The sequence below is a fragment of the Hibiscus syriacus genome, unplaced genomic scaffold (genome assembly GCF_006381635.1).
Source record: "Hibiscus syriacus cultivar Baekdansim isolate YM2019G1 unplaced genomic scaffold, ASM638163v2 tig00110500_pilon, whole genome shotgun sequence".
NCBI lineage: Eukaryota > Viridiplantae > Streptophyta > Magnoliopsida > Malvales > Malvaceae > Hibiscus > Hibiscus syriacus.
Genome location: NW_024062762.1, coordinates 1,890,090 through 1,911,498, shown reverse-complemented (window position 1 = coordinate 1,911,498; position 21,409 = coordinate 1,890,090).

The following is a 21,409-nucleotide window of genomic DNA, read 5'->3' as shown; positions in this document are numbered from 1 at the left end:
TTCGGTTAAAGTTCAAGTTCGAATTCATAGTGAGCCGAAATGAATTTTTTGATATTATTTGATTTTTAATATTCGAGATTGTTTTTTTAAATTAAATTATTAATAATATTAATATTTATGTGTTATTTTTTTTCAAAAATCAATATAAAGTTTTCATGTAATTAAGTTTAATTTCAAGTTTGAGGTTGTAATCAAGTTAAGTTTAAGATTTTTTCTCACTTTTTCAAACCTCAATTTATGATTTTGATTTGAGTTGGGCTGGGTCAAACTTCATTTTAAAATTTTTGAATCGAACTCAACTCGAAAATTGATTTGAGTTGGACTGGGTCAAACTTTATTTTAAAATTTTCGAATCGAACTCAACTCGTTTACAGCCCTACCTCAGATGGTGATGCGTTTAGAATATACTCTGATGTATAAAACTTTATATAAAAGCATACTATCAGCATATTAATATACATAAAATGCAAACTAGTTTAATCGACCATTTGGGACTAATTTATCTTTGCCTCTAATTGTTTGAAGTTTGTCAAAAACCTAAAATTATTGTCGATACCGTTTTTCGCTCGGGTGAAAAAAAACTAGTTCGATTAAGGGGTTTCTTTGAAAACGTTTTTGAAATGATTTTATGAAATGTTGGAGTCGCCACTAATCATTTTAAGGTGTGATTGGAACACTATAAAAACTAGGCAATTTTAATAAAATATTTTTATTTTTATTAAAACACTAAATTTGGGGTATGTAAAAACCAGAAAACAGGTTCTGAAGTCAGTTAGTGCGGGGAAGGTTTAGCACCCTCACAGTGCCCAAAAATTGGTACCTAGTTGATTACGCTATATTTAAAATTGGAAGTTTTGAGTTTGAAGTTTTATTTAATTTAGAAATCAATATGGATGCATAGTTGAAGAGGGTGCTCGTTTATTAAAGCCAATAATATTCACCTCTAGCATGAATGTGGGAGATCAATTATTGTGTCCAATAACCAGATATTGCCTCGAGATTTAAAAAATGAAGGGGTTTTAAAAGGATGTTAACCTACTTTAGGAATCACCAGTGGTAGCCCCAGATGGCTGGGACTATACTATTGATTCACTAATAATCAACATTACCTTGTATTTGAAAAAGAAATGCAATCAATCAACATATTTAAAAACCTAATTATGCTAGGTGAGTTTATTAAAGGGTTACCTAACTTAAAGTGTCAAGTTATGAAATTAAAGAACCTAATGGACTAGTCCTAAAGTGAGGTTTCTAATATTAATCCTACCACTTTTATTATCCAATTATGAAATCGAATAATTGATTTGAGAAATCAGACAGTTTCATGTGAGAGCCCAAATGAATCATCCCCTAATTAAGGGACTAAAATGGAATTAAATAAGGTGTAGGCTCTAATACTTAACCTAATCAATTATGTCAAAAGGATAATCTAATTAAAGTTTAAGGGCTAAAATGTGAAAAGTCTAAAGTCTAGGGACTAAAGCATAACTAAGGCTCTAATTATTAATCGAATTAATTATTTTAATCGGAAAGTCAATTTGAACCCTTGAGCATGAAAGCAAGGACCAAATTAGAATTTCCCTATTTTAAAGGACTAAAGTGTGAAGAATCTAAACCTAAAGGATTAAACTTAAAATATAATTATTATCAAGGTAGATAAAATAAAATAAATTAAATTAACAAGAAAATACCTTAAGGAACATACATGAAAAAGAAATAAAAAATGGAAATTAGAATGTTTATTAAAACAATTAAAATAAATATTTAAAGGAAAATAATAAATAAAATAAAATAAACAAGACTAGAGAATTAAATCAATAAAGTGAATTAAAGTAAATAAATAACATCGGAATTTTGATTTGAATAACCTGAAAAGAAAGTAAAATTGATAAATTAGTAAAATAATATAAAATAAAGACTAAATTGAAATAAAAAAAATAGGAACTGAATTGCAATCAATTAAAATTATGGACTAAATTGAAAATTATAAAAATGTTTAGGGTTAAATATTAACTACTAATATAGTGACCTAATTGAAACAAATGCAAAATTAATCATGAAATTGCAGAATTAAAACAAGGATGAAAATGTAAAATCGTGCATAAACTGCAAGGACCTGAAAGAAAGTAAGCCAAACAATTAGTAATAGAACACAAAAATGGAAAAAATCAAAGCAAAGACAATAAATTTTTAAAAAAATGAAATATATTGAATTTGTGGACCATATTGAATTAGAAGGAAATAAAAAGGACTGAGCGTGTAATTAGCCCATGGTTGGTGTCGTTTCGATCGGCTGGACAAACCCGAAAACGAAATCATTTCATTTGTTCATAAATGCCCCATTTTAAGCCCAAATCCTTCATTTTATGCCTTATGTTTATCTATCTGCTCTCAAATTCTCTGCATTCTCTCTAGCTTTCTTCCAGAGTCCGGTGGAGTGCTGTCGACGACCGCCGCGTCGGTCACCGCTATTGTCATTGGTGGTAAATGTGGACCAAAATTTCAGGGCTGGCTCTCCTCGACACGGTGGTCACGGATTTGGGCTTGATTTTGTGAAAAACGACCCCTAACATCGAGAAATAGGTTGATAACCTATCGGCTTCCAATACTATGATGTCCACCGTTGGATCGTGATGTATTTAAAGGACGTTGCTCACCTCCTCTCTGTGCTCCTCCTCACCGTATGGATTAACCATTGGAGACCTCTAACACCGGTAAACAACACTAGCTGAGAGGTAAAAAAAACCTTTATTTTCTTTTCATTTTTTCTCTTATTGCTTTAAAAATAATATAAAATAAAAGGGGTGCTTGTGCTATTGATTGTTTCGAATATGGGGGAAGAGATGCTTGGTTAATTTCTCTAATTTTTTGAATGGAGGGGAGTGATTACATTGCTTATGTAAAAAAATGAAAAAGGAGCCGAGGCTCCTATTGTTTTATTGCTTTCGAATGGAGGGGAAATGATAATTTTCTACAAACTTTTTTTTTTCTTTGAAATGAGGATCCCATAACCCATAGGTCCTAGGATCGAAACCTAGATTTGATACCACTAAGTGTAACCCCCTAAACCCGACTTGAACGTTATGCCCTAATCTAAGCGGTTACATATCTTATTCAAAACAAATTTCATATTTAAAATAACGTTCAAATCCATATACGGTATAATATAACATTAGTCATAAAAAAGTTCATACGATAAATGTCCATAAATCAATATACATGTATAAGAAACACCGTATAAAACATATACATAGCAAAATACCAGTAGTACATATATATATAGACGAAAGCAAAAACAAGTGTCACCAAAGTATAACAAAAATGTATATAGAGATATATAGTAGTACAAAAATAGGAGTAGTCAGTCATCCTGATGCTAAGTCTTCTAGCCTAAATGTATGCTACTATCTAAAAGGTTTAAAATTTACAGAATGAGCTAAAAAGCCAGTGTGCTCTTTGCAGTGTATATAAAAACATTCAGATAAAAATACTTCAATATAAATCAGTTTATCAAACATGTTTTAAAAATATGAACACTACCCCCATCCAATCAAAAATATGTGTAGGTTCCCTATACCCGTACACCCATCTGTACACCCGGTAAGGGCCTTGTACATATAACATAAGGACCTGCGATAAGGACTTACCCTGTGCACAAAGTAGATGAGCCTACGGTAAGGTCTTACAAGTCATAGACTAAGTACAAATTAGATAAAATAAAAAATCATACAATTTTCCTTCTATTTTTTTTATCTTGAATGTGATATTTTCTTATGAGTGGGGAGGGCATGTTCTCTGTTATAACCATTTTTTGTTCATTTTATCAATTGTAGAGGGGTTTCCTGGTTGTATGAAGTGATTAGGGTTGTAAATGAGACGAGACAGATCGCAAGCTATTCGAGATCGACTCGATCAAGGCTCGATAAATACTCGGATCGAATGGACTCGACTCGAGCTCGAGCTCGACTCGAGTTCTTAACGAGTTGAAATGAGCTACTCGATATTCGACTCGAAAAGCTCGTGAGCAGCTCGAAAAAAAATAAATTAACAATAATATTAATATTTATGTATTGATTTTTTTTTAAAATATAGTAAGATTTCATGTATTTAAGGTTCATGTTCGAGTTTGTGTTTGAGGCTTCAATCGAGTTAAGTTTAATATTTTTTTTCATTTCGAGCCTTTTCGAGCTGCTCACGAGCTTCAGTTCAGGATTTCGATTTCGAGTCGAGCTTGAAAATTTTAAGCTCGCGAGTTTTCGAGTCGAGTCGAGCCCCATTTCAGAGTTTTCGAGTCGAGTCGAGCTCAACAATACTCGAGCTCGACTCGGCTCGTTTACACGCCTAGAAGTGACCCTGTTGGAATTATTATTGTGGCAGCAAACGGGGACCACTAGGGGCACAAGGGAGATTTGAAGAGGGAATATACGATGAGGCCGTTGGTGCACGAGCATCATTGGAGGATACCAACTGCTAGCGTTGTATAGGGTGGCCAACACATGAGCTGGGCAGAGACGTGCTGCTGAGGGTGGTTGAAGCATTAGGTGCGGCTGAATAGGAACAACATTAGGGTTTGCCCTAGACATGTTGGGTGAACCTGGGTCTGGGTTAATTTGGATGATGGGTTTAATTGGGTTAAAAATGGGCTACGGTTTGGCTTTGTAAGATGGTTTGGGTCATTTGGTCATGAGTGATATGTAAGGTATTGGGTGTAATGTAAATAGGTTGTGGGTAATGGGTAAATAGTTGTAAACGGGTATTCAGTTTTTACTTGGATTCGACTTAATTTGGCATTTGAGTATTTGTAAACGTGTGAATGGTGTCTGAAAATGGGTTGTGGAAATGGACTATGAAAAATGGGCTTTAAAAAGGTCTTTGATAGCCTTCAATCCAATTCATCCCCAAATAAATCCAATTGCATGTCTCCTGAATTAATTAATGCATGAACACCCAAAATTGTTCTTCAATCATGCGTGACCCAATTTGAATTGAACTACCCGAACAAAATTAAGGTAATACAACTACCCCTCTTTGCCTGTTAATGTGGAAACAGGAACAAAACAAAGATAAAAAACGGCCTAATGTTTTCTGGTCTGAACGCAACTTCATCTTCTCTGCACCAACATCTTTGGTTTTCTGGTGACTTGTCCTTTCATCTTTTAACCGAACAATCTGCCACATCTGTGTCTGAAGATCTTCTCGCTTGATTTGTCCCAATTTGCATGCTAGTCCTTTCAGTCAATTGATTTGCTCCTCTTTATCCGGAAGTCCTCTCACTTGCTTTGCACCAAATCCATATGTTGCCCCCGCCAAAAAACCAATATTGTCATTAATTAACACATCTGAGGTATTATTTATTTTATTATTATTCTTTTTCCCTTTTTTTTCTTCTTCTTCTTTTTTCATTTCTCATTTGTATTCTATCAACTAAAAAGGATAGCGATGATGTTCCAACTCCTTATGTGATGGAAATGAGCAAAATGGTGACACTAATCCAACTCCTTATGCGATGGATGAGATAAGAAATGTGAGGATGATCTGACTCCATATGCGACGGATGGGACAAGAAAGGTAAAGCTGATCTGACTCCTTATGCCATAGATGAGAAAGGGAAAATGGTGATGATCTAACTCCATATGCGATGGACGAGCTAAAAAATATGAGGCTGATCCAACTCCATATGCGACAAATGGGCCAAGAAAGGTAAAGTTGACCTGACTCCTTTTGTTATGGAATCGAGTGAAATGTTGATGTTGATCCAACTCCATATGTGATGGAATCGAGCAAAATATTGATGTTGCTCCAACTCCTTATGCGATGGAATCGAGTGAAATGTTGATGTTGATCTAACTCCATATGCAATGGAATCGAGCAAATTGTGATCTCAAACATTAAAAGAGAAACTTTGGAAATAACTTTCTCATTTTTCAAAAATCATATGAAAACATCATGTCCATAAGACTTATAATCTCGCTCGGAAGACTTACAGATGACCTAGAGATTTAATCATCATGCTCGAAAGACTTACTAATGGCCCGAAAGACTTATCAAGTAAGAAACTTTGAAAATCGCTTTCTTACTTTTGAAAAATTATTTTTCAGAAAAGGTTTAATGAGAAAATTTGAAAATTGCTTTCTCATTTTTTCATATATAATATCACATCAAAACATCATATATCTCGGGCAACATGCCCCACTTCAAAGTAATGATTCTTCTTGATTGGGTTCCTCGATCCTTGAGGCTTAGCCACTCTGAACAAAATCCCCTCAACTCGAGGCTTGAATTATGCTCTTTCTTCGCTCTTTCTTTTCTTTGAACAATATGTAAAAATATACCTTGATGCATGAAATGTGAATGCAATAAATGTGCATATATATATAATGCATGAAGTTCTTGTATGCAGAACTGTTGATTATCAATTCTTCTTCTGGCTTCAAATTGAAAAACTCAATATTCCTTCACTTGATCACTCTTAAATGGATCCTTCTTAGAATCAACATGGCAACTTGTCAGCTTAAGCTTGCATCTTCTGAGGAACGGTCTGATCATCTTGTGCAATCATGTCTTTCATATCTTTTATCCTTTGGTTTCTTCGTTACAGTCTTAGAAGAAGTGCTCTCTTTTAATTCTTCCTGCAAGCAGACATATGGTATTGATGCCTCTTTATAGCTCTAATTCAATGACTCTATCATAAATGTTTCAAGGAAAATTCTTCTTGTCTTCATATTCTGCCCTTGACACTCCAAACGATAAGGCTCATTCTCGATGTCTGCTTAATTTGAATATGGTTATCTCAACATGATCTGGGATATGGTAATACCCCAATGTGGATACTCATGGCTCTTTTTGTGCCAAAATATTTCAAATTTAAATAGTTTCACTCCTATGTCACTAATCAATAATCACATGCCATCAACTTGGGAAAGAAGAAGTGTTATCAAATAGTTTAAGGGCTTCTCCTAATGATGCCTCATAACCCGAATGGATACTCAAGGAGTGATAAATTCTTATAACAGAAGTGCCTTGAATCTTTATTATGATCTGAAATATTAGAAAATCTCAAAATGAATTGTTCACCATCTGACTAGATTGATCATCTACTTCATGATAGATTACTGATCTTGACAACACGACAAAGAAATGTGAGAGGTTTTCTCTCTAATTCTTCTGATCTTTCAGACCTTTTAGCTTTTGAAATTGGGAAATGTCTTCATATCTTTCCCCTTGCATTATTGGTTTGTTTCACTTCTGCAATCGAGGTAGAATATGTTTCATCAGTTTCAAGGACCCTTCATTTTCAAGAAATTATCATGTTTGGAAATGTTTCTCTTTTCTTCTATTTTTGTAATTTCAAAAGAATAATTGAATTTGGTAAAACAAAATGGTTCCCTTGCTTCAGGCTCACAATTGAAATAAATCATAAAACAAGAGTTCATTCAATATCAAATAAATCAACCTCTTTTAATATCCAAAAATCATAGCCATTTTTTAAAGTGTCAAGATTGAGGCTAATTTTAAGGCTCAAGTTAATTTGGGAAGGTGAAGTATTTCGGATTGGCTTCTTTGGTCAAGATATGCCATTCTTGATTCTGGAGTTTGGATGAAGTAATCTTCATATTCGAGTTGCCTTTTCAAGTTTTCAACTCGAATCCTCCTTTAGCTTCAACACGTATTTCAAAATTTACGTCTTTAACCCCTTTATTATTTTTCTCTATCATGCATTAAAGATTTTAGAAAATATTTTTTTTTCAAATAAATAATTAACCCTGAGAGGTGGAATAAAATATGAAGATAATCTCTTTCACTTAGAAACCTGTGTATGATTAGAAGGGACTTTTCAGGCACATAACGTAGGTCAGGGCTCACGGTTATGAAAGAAATGGAGAAATAGGCCCAGACAAGTGTTTAAGTGTGATCGAACCAATGATCAATTTGCTTTGATGTCTTCAATATTGCCTTGCTTGATTTGAATCTGCTCACAATTTTTCTTTTATTTTCTTTCTTTTTTGGATCCCTCTAGACTGCCCATTTTTGGGTTTCTACCCTAGAGTTCATCTCCACTTTTTAATATCTAGTATTTCACGATTTTCTTGTCGAATTTGGATCTTTGTATTTGATCAACCTTGTGGTTTGAGGACCGTTGAGTCATTTTATTTGTAATGACTCTTTTCTTGTACTTCTTATTTTCTTTATTATTGAAACTTGAACTTTTCTTTAATTTGAACACATTATTTATTCTCTTTCTTTGGAGAATTCTTTATTTCCATTTGAACTTCATTTATTTCTTGTACTTGGAACATCATTTGTTGCTTTCGACTTGATTTTCTTCTCGAGCATTTTGTATTTGATCCACCTTGCGGTACCTTTTTATTTCTCTTTATTTCCCAGAGACTTGTCTTTGTAATGAAATCTAGACTGATGGTCTTCACTCACGCGAGCAGATTTGCTTTACCTTGCCCCCCCAGTGTGGAGGGTGATCCTTGGTTAGGGTTGAATCAAAAGAAAAATATTCTAGGCTCAAATGGGGATAAAAAGGGATACATTTTCTCTTTCCGAGAAGGGATAATGAAACAAAGTCGTTCATCATTTCATACACAGAAGTCTTTGTAAAAAGGTATCCCCAAAGGGAGTAATATTCAGGATTAACTTCTATTCATATGAAAATAATATAATTAATGCATGATTGAATTATTTAAATTATTCCCTTTATTTCTTCTTCTTCTCTTTTCTCCTGGTATGCCCTAATTACTTGAGCTTATCTTTGTAAAGTTGAACCACAATGCCCCATCTTGTTTCTCTTGCAAGAATGGTTCATGTGCAAATGAGTGTCTTGTACTCAATGCCTTCAGGTTTTATTGTGGTTGGTTTTTCATCTAAGGAGGTGGATGCGTGATTTTGAAGTCATATATTTGGATAAAGGCAGTGTTAGGAAAAGATTTGCTTGTATGACAGGGTAAAGATAAGAATTTGGTGGATCAAAAAAGATAAGGGCGTAACTTTATGGAGAGGTAATATCCAAATTCGACTTTTCGATAGTGGTAATAAATTATTTGAGGTGAATAGTTGGGTGAATGTACTTTTAGATTTGGGTGGGATACAAAAATATCTAATCTTACCACTTGCCAAAGATCTATAATTATTAAAGGATTAAAAAAATCCTTAATTTATCAATATTCAAAGAACTTCAAGATTAAATTTTTTTCATTGCTCATAGTCCAACAAAGAGTAATATTTATTTAATTAAAAACATTCTAAAATAGAGAAATAAAGAAAAAACAAATGCAAACAAAACATGTTTTTATGAAGGTGAATATGATATGTAGTGGATGGTCTCATATGTTGGTCTCTGAACGTCCTCAATGTTGAAGTGCTTGATCTGACCAAACTCATCGTCTCGTACTTTAATGCTCCATTTGGTTTGTTGTTCATTGCTCAACCAATTATTGTGTCAATGCTCCATTTTCAACAAGCACCTCCATCTCTTTCATCGGTGACCCACAACTCCCAGTGAAATGTCCAGATGCTCTTAACTTTTATCTAGGTACGAACGGGGTGGCTTCAATTTACTATCAAGATTTTTGTCACGGAATCATCAAAGACTAATCTCTTCTTCTAATGGTTCAATGCATGCAAAATGATTGAATGAATGCAATGTATAATGTAGAGCTATGAATACACGAATGCAAAGATGCAAATGCCATACAAAATGCAAATATGAAAATGCAAAATACATGTATGCAAAAGGTATTGATCCCAAAAATAACTGTTCCTAGAACAATTCTCGAAGAACTGACAATGTCTCGGTACTATAAGAAATATAAAATCTGGTCCATCTTCTAGTTTTCCAACTCCTATGAGTGCTTGGATATTACGTCGTCTTTCAGCAAATTATGGTACTTCAAGAATCTTTAAAGCATCTACTTTTTCTCCTATAGTGATGGTTTGTCAATGTGGTTTGTGATCTTCAGTTACTATCTTCAATGTTGAATCTTCTTGAGTCTAGCTCATATCCTTAGTAGGTAGACTATCTCTTGATGCTACTCGATCTAAGGGAATCTTTGAAATGTCATCTAGCTCAATGAAAGGCATTGTTGTAGGCATTTTTTCAATAACCTTCTAAATGACCAGTTATTTCAGGGATCAATACCTTTGAATGATATGTCATGTTCATGCAAAAACTAAAAACCCAAAACAAGACAAAATGTAATCAGGTTAGTAGAAATGATAATTAAAAGAAATGTAAGCTAACATAATTAGATACAATTATTGATGAGACTAAAAAATAAAGCACACAAAGAAAATTAAAGTGCTAACTGTATGCGTTCTACTTCTTTTATGTTATCCACATAGCTATAGAGGGGTAGGTTTACTAAATACTCTATGTCATAACCATTTCAGTTTTTTTTATATTTTAAAAAACAATTTTGACTTATTTAATGAAAATTGGGATTTTGAATTAGTTTGAATTATTTTGAATTGGATTCACCATCGAACTTTGGGTAAGGTAGATCGAATACCTAAAAACGTCTTTAAAACAATTTAAAAAATCATTTTAAAGACAAAAACCAGTATGCTTTACCAAAACTTTATTTTCAGGATTTGGGAATCAATTACACGTGGGGAAGGATAAGTACCCCCACAACGCCAAAAAGGTTGGTATTTAGTTGCTTACATATTGTTGTAAATGGTGGACGTTGTAAAATTGAATCAATATTTAAAGTATGATCCTTTTATTGAATATTGATTAATTTGAATTAAATTATTAATTAGGGAAAATCCCTGAATTTGACAAGAAATCATAGGATTTGCACATCCTATGATCCTATCTATTTCTCATCTTTACAAGAATATTCCCTTCTCATATTATCAATAAATATAAATTAAAAGTCGATAATTGCATAAAATAATATACTAATAAAAGAAAACATAAATTAAAGTTAAATTAAGAAATTACAGCAAATTTTAGTAAGTAAACGTTAAAGGACTAAAATAAAATAAACAGAAAATAAAACACAATAATTAAAGGAATAAAATTAAAGTAATGAAAAATAAAGAGACAGAAATAAAAGATTAGAACATTAAAGCAAGTAAAATGTAAGGACTGAAATTAAATAAAGAAAATAAAAGGCAGAAATTTAAAAGTGCATGAAATTAAATAACATAAATAAAAGAACAGTAAAAACAAAATGTTATTGTTAATTTTTAATATTTAACCCAGACCGTAAATAATGCGAGTCGTACCCCGGGAAAGTCGTTGCAAGGTCGTACATGGTTCGAATATAAAATAGATCAAATAAATAAATAAAAGGTTAGCATTTAGTAATTAGCTATTAGAAAGGTTAGCTGTTAGAAAAGTTAGCGGTTAGTAGTTAGAAAAGTTAGTGGTTACAAATGTAGTACAGTTCGGACCATAATAATGTAGATCGTACCTCGAATCGGGTAACCACAAGGTCTAATTGAATATTAGAAATAATAAACAAATAAATAATAGTGGTTAAAGAAAATAAAATAAGAGTCAGTGGTTAATTCAAATAATAAAAACATAAATAAATGACGAAATTATAATAAAATAGAACATGGGCCAAAATCATAATAAATAAAATAACAAATGCATAGTGACCAAGATGTAAAATCGAGGCTAAAGATGGGGGACCCTAGCATGATTTTCCCTTGGAATAGTTAAAAAAATGAAGACACTCTGAAACTGGGGACTAAGCATGCAATTTACTCGCAAATTTGAAAACAAAAACTCATAATTTTCCTCTATTCTCTACCCGTGCAACGCTTCTAACCAAACAAAAGCCCAAAGTTCAACGCATGCCACCGAAAGATGGTGACCACCTCCCTTTCCAAACAATGACGGTGGCCACACAACAACCCACCCCTTCACCGGTCAACCAGCACCATATGGGAGCCTAAAAGGCCACTCGACAAATTAAAAAAACTGGTCACTTCTCACTCTCTCCAAACGAGCGGCGGTGGCTCTCCAAAGACCCAAAGCTCACTTCCACCATCAGCCACCGATTCAATGGTCGTTCCCCACACCAACCGACACAGGTGACATGACAAAACACCGGCGAGAACAAACTGAGGCATCTATTTCCATTCTAGCCTTGGCTCCTCCTTTAACCGAAGCTCCCACGACCCCAACCTCACGGTCGACCTCCACGACAATAGTCAAACCTCAACCCGATCTAGATGAAGCCCTACTCTCATCTCTTCCTCACTATCCTTTTCATGCTTACATCCAAAAAAGAGGAAACATGGAAAAAGAAAAGCTTTTCTCATAGTTTTTATTTGCTTTCTTTTTTGGTCCACAAAATCCAGGGGGTCCTGTTTTGTGCTTTTTGTTTGGTTTTTAAACTCCTCTCAAAGTTACAAATGTTAAAATAAAAGTTTGGTCCTTAATCACCACCAAATTTACAAATTGGAATTTTTAGATTCCTTGAATAAATATATGGCCACTAAAGAAACTTAAATATTGATAGGGTCTTAATTTGGTTATTATTTTGCTTTTAAATTGCTCCTTAATCGTTGGTTTTTGTGGTTTATTTGTTCATTTTGATTCATTTTCTGTTCGAGACACTAGATTATGGAAAATGCACTTAAAGGGCAGAATTTTGCAGTTTTTTTATTTTCGGAATCAAAGCTGGATTAGTGGGCATAATTTTGGGTATGATGCATCTGACGAGGCGATAAGTCAACACCTTCTAGAAGGTCCAGTCAGCACTTCTGGAAGGACGAATGGATCATCCACATGTTTCTACTATTCAAATTTGAATTAAACTCATGTTTTTAGGATTTTAGTTTAAATATTTTAAGAATTATCTTTTACTTTTAGGAATTATATTTCCTTGTTTTTAGGATTTTTGAAGGCTATGAATACCCTCTCAGGGTAAGCCTATAAACACATCTCTATAACTCAAAATTTACTTTTCTTCTTATTTGTAGTTTTATAAAGTTTTCTCTTTTCTTTTATTTTCAAGATTTAATTTAATTTTTATTTTATTTTATGTTTTATTTTTAAACATGCTAAGTATGACTTTTTTCATGCTTAGCTAATTTTCTTTTAAGCCAAAGGCTAAAAGCGATGTCTCAATTCCAAGCGTGAGAATTGTAAGACACTTAAATCGCTTCAGATATCTCTTTCTGTTTTCTGAGTTTATTTTCAAATCAAAACAATTTTTGAAAACCAAAATGTCAACGTTGGTCTGGATGTTGTTATGGTTAACGTGGTAGGAAGGATTAGCTTATTGAAGCACATTCGACTTCCTGGGAACACACTTAGCAAAATTGTTTGCTAAGAGGAAACTAAGATCGGAATCAATTATTTTTGAAACAACATAATTCGAGACGACAACTTTTTAAACCTCAACATTTTTAGATCTAGAACAATGTTGTTGCTTTGACCAATTCACAAACCGATATTAAAGATTGCACTTGGTTATTCGGTATACAAAGCATAGTCACGAAGATTTGTCCTTGTAGACAAGTAATCGGTATGAACCTGAAGTAAAGATCTATTTCGATGATCCGAGGAAACTGAATCAAAGTTGAAAGCCTGATGCTACTTTTACAATAAGTCTTCTTTTCAAACTCCAATTACTATTTTATTCTATTTTTTATTTTTTATTTTCCCTTGTCTTATCTTCAAACAGTTTTTCAAAACCCCTTCCTTATCTTATTCTTATCTCACTTTTTTTTTATATTTTTTATCTTAAATTTCGTCTCTATCCAAACTCTATTGTTCCAAAACAAAAAGATAAATCAGAAACTACATAGTCTCTGCGGGATCGACCCTTACTTTCCACTTGCTATATTTTCTTTATATTTCTTTTGGGATTAAGAAATTATTTTGACGCGAAAATGACAAATGTCATATTGGCACCGTTCCGGGGACTAAAGGCAAGTACTCAATTATTTTTCTTTGTTTTTGATTTATGACCAGAAGAAATTCGGGAGAATTAGTAGATCTTAACTAGGAGATGGAAGCACGAGCACGAAGAATCCACACATAAATGCTTCGAGAAAAAAATAAAAATACAAGAAGAACAATAGCAGAGTTTAGAAACGAAATCAAATTTGGAGACAAACTTTTAAACAAATGCATATAATGAATATCAAATCCCGATGGTGGAAGAAGAAGAACAAATGATCCGAGATCTAGCCACAGCTCCTATCACTCAGATGCCAATATGCATCACTTTTCCTAATGGTGGACTCCATTTTAATTAAAGACGAGACTTATTCATCTTCTTCCCACTTTCCACAGCCTTACCAATGAAAATTCGTACAAATATTTATTAGAATTCCACATGGTTTGCACTAGCATGAAACCATAGGGAGTTACCGAAGGTCAAACTAAATTGAAGCTTTTCCCTTCCTCTTTAACCGGCTTGGCTAAAGATTGGTTATTTTATTTACCTCCATATTCAGTTAATTCATGGGGTGACATGAGTCAAAATTTTCTTGACAGGTTCTTTCCATCGGCTAAAGCAAGTGAGTTACGAAGGAGCATTCTCTCCATTCAACAAAAGAGCAAAGAAAGTCTTTATGACTTTTGGGAACGATTTAAAAAGCCTTGCGCAAGTTATCCGCAACACAGATTAAGTGAGAAAACATTACTTCAATACTTTTGTGAAGATCTTTTACCTATGGAAATGAAAATGGTAGATGCCGCTAGCGGAGGAGCATTAGTCAACATGACCCCAACAACAACAGGAGAGTTGATTTCAACCACAACTGCCAACTCTCAACAGTTTTCAAGTGAACCCAACTGACTTGTTCACGAGATAAGTACATTTTCCATTCAAAATAAATTAGATAAATTAACTGAAGTAGTTAATTCACTTGTTGTACGAAAATATGAGGTAACAAGAGCATGTGAGATATGCACAAAGTTGAACCATCCGACGGACTGCTGCCCGATGATACAAGAAGGAGGCAATGCAGAAATCAATGCCACAGGAAACTTTCTAGGTCCTCCAAAGAGACCATACAACCAATATAATAATACTTATAATTCAGGATGGCAAGATCACCCAAATTTCAGCTATGCGTAGAATCAAAGGCCAACTTATAAACCAAGACCTCCTCCTCAACAACAAATACAAAAGCCATCATTGGAGGAAATCATAGAAAAGTTAGCAATTTCACAAGAAAAGCTAGTTGCATCCCAGGAAAAATTCCAAAGCCGAACCGAAACACATCTCCAAGATTTGGATAAACAAGTGAGTCGACTGGCTGACACTATGGGGAAATTGGAATCATAAGGAAGACTTCCTTCTCAAACGGAGTTAAATCCAAGAGAGAACGTTAGTGTCGTCACACTTCAAAGTAGAACAATCATCTCACCCGAAGTTCCAGAAGAAAAGTCACACATTTTGAAGAACAAGAAGAAACTCCACCTCCAGGAATACAAGGTACATCTACAACTCATCCTCCTCCTTCTTCTCATGAAATCGTACCACCCTTCCCATTAATATTGTTAAAGCGTGATAAATGAGCTGAAGAAAGAGAGATCTTACAGATGTTCCAAAAAGATCAAGTTAACATACCTCTTCTTGAAGTAATTCGACAAGTACAGAGGTATGATCGATTTTTAAAGGAGCTTTGCAATACAAAGAGGAAATTAATGGGACACGAAAAGGTAAATTTGGGAGAACATGTTTTCACAATTTTTCAATGAAAGCTCCCACCAAAGATGAAGGATCAAGGTATGTTTTCCATACCTTGTAATAGGTAATTTTAAAATTAAATGTGCAATGTGTGACTTAGGAGCTTCAATCAATGTTATGTCATTTTCTATTTATAAAATGATTACTAACGAGCCATTGAAGGAAATGGGAGTAACCATACAGTTGAATGATCGGTCCGTGATCTATCTAGTGGGAATGATGGAAAATGTCTTAGTGAAGGTCAATGTATTATTTTTTCCTGCAGATTTCTATGTCATTGATATGGAACATGATAGGCCGAATACTTATTCTGAAATACTTTTAGGCCTACCTTTCCTAAGCACTGCACCTACAAAGATTGATGTTAGAAGTGGTATACTGAGAATGAAATTTGATGGTGAGATCATTGAATTTGATGTTTACAAAGAAATGAAATACCCAGATTGAGTTGAAAGAATTAATTCTATTGATATTTTAGATCCTTTAATTGATGAATATATTGAAAATAATTTTTCTTATAATCTTTCCATGGATCTTGAACTTTGCCACAAAGAGGAAAAAGGGAGTTTGAAAATATTTTTTCAATCAATTCTGATTTATTTTTACCTTCCTCTAAAACTAAAATTTTACCTTCTGTTTTGCATGCACTAATCAGTTACCGAAACACTTGAAATATGCCTTTTTAGGCGAAAATGGAACCTTACATGCAATCATCTCAAATAAATTATCCGAAAAAGAAGAGGAAGCTTTGGTAATGATGTTACGTATGCACAAAGAAGTCATATGATGGACCATTGCCGACATTAAAGGATTAAGTCCCTCGACTTGCATGCACAAGATCAAAATTGAAGAAGGAGCAAAGTAGTCACGAGAAGGACAACATCGATTAAATCTACCTATGATGGAAGTAGTAAAGAAGGAAATTCAAAAAATCCTCGATGTTGACGTAATCTATCCGATATCGGATAGTAATTAGGTAAGTCCGATTCATGTGGTTCCCAAGAAAATGGGAGTCACAGTGGTAAAAAATCAAGAAGAGAAATTAGTACCAACAAGAGTTCAAAATGGATGGTGAGTCTACATTTATTATAAGAAGTTGAACTCTCTTACTCGAAAAGATAATTTTCCTCTTCCCTTTATAGACCAAATGATTGAAAGATTAGCTAGGAAAACTTATTATTGTTACCTTGATGGTTTTTCAGGTTTTCCAAATCCAGTAGCTCCAGAAGATCAAGAAAAAACTACTTTTACTTGTCCCTTCGATACATTTGCATATAGATGAATGCCCTTTGACCTTTGTAATGCACCTGCCACCTTCCAAATATGCATGTTGATTATATTTTGACTATGTGGAGAATGACATCTAAGTCTTTATGGATGACTTCACGATTTATGGTAATTCTTTTAGTGAATGTCTTGATAATTTAACTAATGTGCTTAAAATATGCTTAGAATATAACCTTGTTTTAAACTATGAAAAAGGCCATTTTATGTTTGATAAAGGGTTAATTTTAGGTCATATTATTTCCTCAAAAGGGATTGCGGTTGATAAAACAAAAGCATATATTATATGCTCACTTATTTACTCCACAACTGTGAGGGAAATTCGTTCTTTTCTAACCCATGCAGGATTTTACAGCAGGTTTATTAAAGACTTTTCGAAGATATCATAACCATTATGCAATCTTCTCCAAAAGGATTAAGACATTGATTTTGATTCAAAATGCAAGGAGTTTTCGATTCATTAAAGGAAAAGCTTATTTCAGCTCCAATTGTTTAGCCACCAGATTGGAATTACCCCTTTGAACTTATGTGTGATACATCGGATACTAGCATTGGAGCCGTTCTTGGCCAGAAAATAGTCAAAGAGCTATATGTCATAGCCTATTCATCCCAAACTTTGAACTCGGCTCAGCAAAATTATTCAACTATGGAAAAAGAACTTTTTGCTATGAGTTTTGCTTTAGAAAAATTTAGATCTTATTTGCTTGGCACTAAAATTACTGTTTTTTTCTGATTAAGCAGGTTTAACGTATTTGATGAGAAAAAAATGAAGCAAAACTTAGGCTTATTCGATGGATCTTACTTTTATAATAATTCAACTTGGAAATTAAAGACAAAAAGGGGTGTGAAAACTTGGTAGCTGACCACTTAAGCCGAATTCCCCTTTCCACATTTGGCCCACTACTTAGAGAAGAATTTCCTGAAGAAAAACTAATGGTGGCGCAAAGCATAACTCTATGGTTTGCATATATGGTAAATTATTTGGCCACAGGTAAGTTACCATTAGATTTGTCGAGAGCTAAAATAAATAGAATTAAATGAGAATCCTGATATTATATTTGGGACGATCCTTATTTATAGAAGCACTGCTCGGATCAGGTAATTCGACGATATATTGTCAAAAATGATATGAATTCAATTTTACAATTTTTTCACTCTTACTCTTGTGGTGGTCATTTTGGGCCAAAACGTACATCTCATAAAATTCTTGAATGTGCCTTCTTTTGACCTAACATCTTTCGGGATTCTTATTTGTTATGTAAAACTTGTGAGAGATGTTAACGTACAGGTAATTTAAGCCGTAGGAATGAAATGCCTCTTATTTCGTCATTTGTAAATACTTATATTATTTTAGTTGTAGATTATTTTTCTAAACGGGTGGAAGCTAAGGTTACCCGAAATAATGTTGCTAAAACCACAGTTAACTTTTTGAAACATTCTATTTTTCCAAGTTTGGCATGCCATGGGCTATAATAAGCAATATAGGAACACATTTCATAAATCGAGTGATCGAATCACTGATGAAGAAATTTGGAGTGACTCAAAGAATTGCCACAGCTTACCATCCACACAAAAATGAGCAGGCAGAAGTATCGAATTGAGAAATAAAAACTATTCTTGAGAAAATTGTTAAATTAGACCGTAAGGATTGGAGTCTACAATTAACCGATACATCGTGGGAATATCAAACCGTTTATAAAAGACCCATTGGTATGTCACCATATCGGCTTGTTTTCGGTAAACCATGCCATTTACCAGTTGAGTTAGAACATTGGGCTTATTGGGATGTTAAACAGTGTAACATGGACATGGATACGGTTGGTGAAGCTCGGAAATTACACATTCAAGAACTTGAGGAAATTCGAAGAAATGCCTATGATAGTACTCGAATATTTAAAGAAAAAATAAAATGATTTCATGATAATCAAATTTCTTTTAAAACATTTTCTGTCGGTCAAAAGGGTTTGTTATTTAATTCAAAATTTAAACTTTTTTCCCGGAAAACTCAGGTCCAAATGGGTCGGACCATTTACAGTGACTCAAGTATTTCCTCACGGTGTTATTGAAGTTGAAGATAACTCAAGAGTTTGATTTAAAGTTAATGGTAAAAGGTTGAAGCCATATTATGAAAATGCTCAATTTGGTCTAATCAAAAAAATCAATTTAGAGGAACCCGCAGTCTGAAAAAATCAGGTCGTCGAGCTAATGACGTTAAACAAAGGCGCTTGATGGGAGGCAACCCATTTCGTTTCAATTTCATTTTATTATATTATTATTATTAGCATGCTTTACTTCATTTTTAATTTATTTCATTTCATTCCATTTTATTTTATCATACGCTTAATTTTATTTTATTTTTCTCTAAACAGATTCAAATTCGATCAAATATATAATGAAGGAATAATGTCTCACGTATGGAGACAAGAAGCAGACGCACGTTAGAATAGCCCCCTACTTGGCGCATGATAGCAACTACCAAAGCTAATTTTGTCCTCTTCTTCTGCCAACTCAAATTCCGAGGGAGTTAATGTTTTGTTTAAAAATTTTGACGGTAACCACCTTATCTTCTCACCTATCACTATCCTCCCCTTTTAGAATTTTGAACCAATCCCAATACCCAATCTCTTTTGACTGGCCAAACTTCTCCATCCACCCAACTTCTTTTTATTTTCTTTTATTATAATATTCTAACCTTCCATGGACCCTACCAAATAAAACCTTTTAATCTTAAACCCCATGTGCCATTTAAATCCCCAAAATCTTTCTTGTTCTTCTTTATTTTTTTTTTCTTTTAGCCTTGCTTTTAGCCTTGCGCCACCTTCACCACTTTCACGAGACTAAACAAGCCTTCACTGTTGCACCTCCTCCGCTGCTCATTCACCATCGTCATTTATGGCCATGGCCACCGTTAAATCAGGGGAGTAATTTGATTCCCTCTCTTGTACTTTAATATTCATATTGGGACAATATGGTCTAAGTGAGGGGTAGAATTTGCTATCAAAATTTTTGCTTGCTTATTTGATTGTTTGGAATTAAGTTGTTTTGATATTGATGTGTTGGAATCTTTAGTTGCTTATCTTGAAATTTACTTTATACTCTTGCTTCATTTTTAATTGTGACAATGTTTTGATCGAATTTAATTTACATGATGGTGATTGGTATAGCTGGTGAAATTTTTGTTGAGTATAGTTATTTCATTCTTTTAATTTACATATAAGCCTTTTCTTGTGAGATTCGAGCCCAACGAGCATACATTTTCTTTCTTGCTCATTGTTTGACTGGAGTGTACAAGACTAGTTATTATATTATAGAACTTGTAATCACAATACATATCGAGACTACATGTTGGGCATATTGTTTTAATGTGATATGGGCACCTTTCCCAAAAAGCCTACCCATTTATATATCCACAAGTGAACCACATTTGAGCCTATTTGCCTTTGTTTGATTTTAAACTCACCAAATTAAACTTAAAGCCTTTCTTTTTATTTTCCCTCTCTTTTCACACCCTTGCCGAGACTTGAGATCTTGTATCATTCTTGTCCCACGAAAAAAAAGGAAAATGAAAAAAATTCAAAAAAATTCAAAAAAAGTACATTGTTCACTGTTTCGAAAAACAGAAAAAAGAAGAAGAAAGATACACTTTGTTCGAATGAAAAGAAAAAGAAGAAGGAAAAAATCAATCTTTTCAATTACCTTTCATCTATTATTTTTCCTAGTTTATTTTCCATTGTGCTTCATGTTAGTTCGTGGATTGTTCCTAATTATTTTGATATCTTGTTTTTGCATTTCAACCTTTCTTTTAGGCCTTTTCCCCTACCCGTACCTTAGCCACGTTACAACCCATATTAAAGACCCCTTGATTATTGCCTTATGTTAACCTCTAGTAGTGGAGACTTTATTGGATTCCAAGCATATGGTAATATTTTGGTTAGTTCTGGTTTGAGCGATTTCATTTACCCCAAACACTTTAAGCAGATATGTGTGAATCTATGTGAGGTATTGAGTCGTGTTTCATTGAAGTTGAAAATTAATTGGGATATCTTGCTTGCTTTAAATTTTCTTAGTTGTGTCTTTGCTTGATTATACCTTTGAATTCAGAAATTGTCATTGACTTAGTTCGATTGGAAGTTTGAGGAATAAATTGAAACTGAAGATGGCAACTTGTGATTTTGATGTGTTAATTGAGGAATGCTTGGGGACAAGCATTTAATAAGTGATGGGAAATTTGATAGGTGCTTAATTTTGTTATTATTTTTCTTTTAAATTGCTCTTTAATCGTTGGTTTTTGTGGATTATTTGATTCATTTTCTGTGCAAGACACTAGATTCTGGAAAATGCACTTAAAGGGCAGAATTTTATATTCTTTTATTTTTGGAATTAAAGATGGATTAGTGGGCATGACGCATCTGACGAGGTGATGAGTCAATACCTTCTAGAAGGTTCAGTCA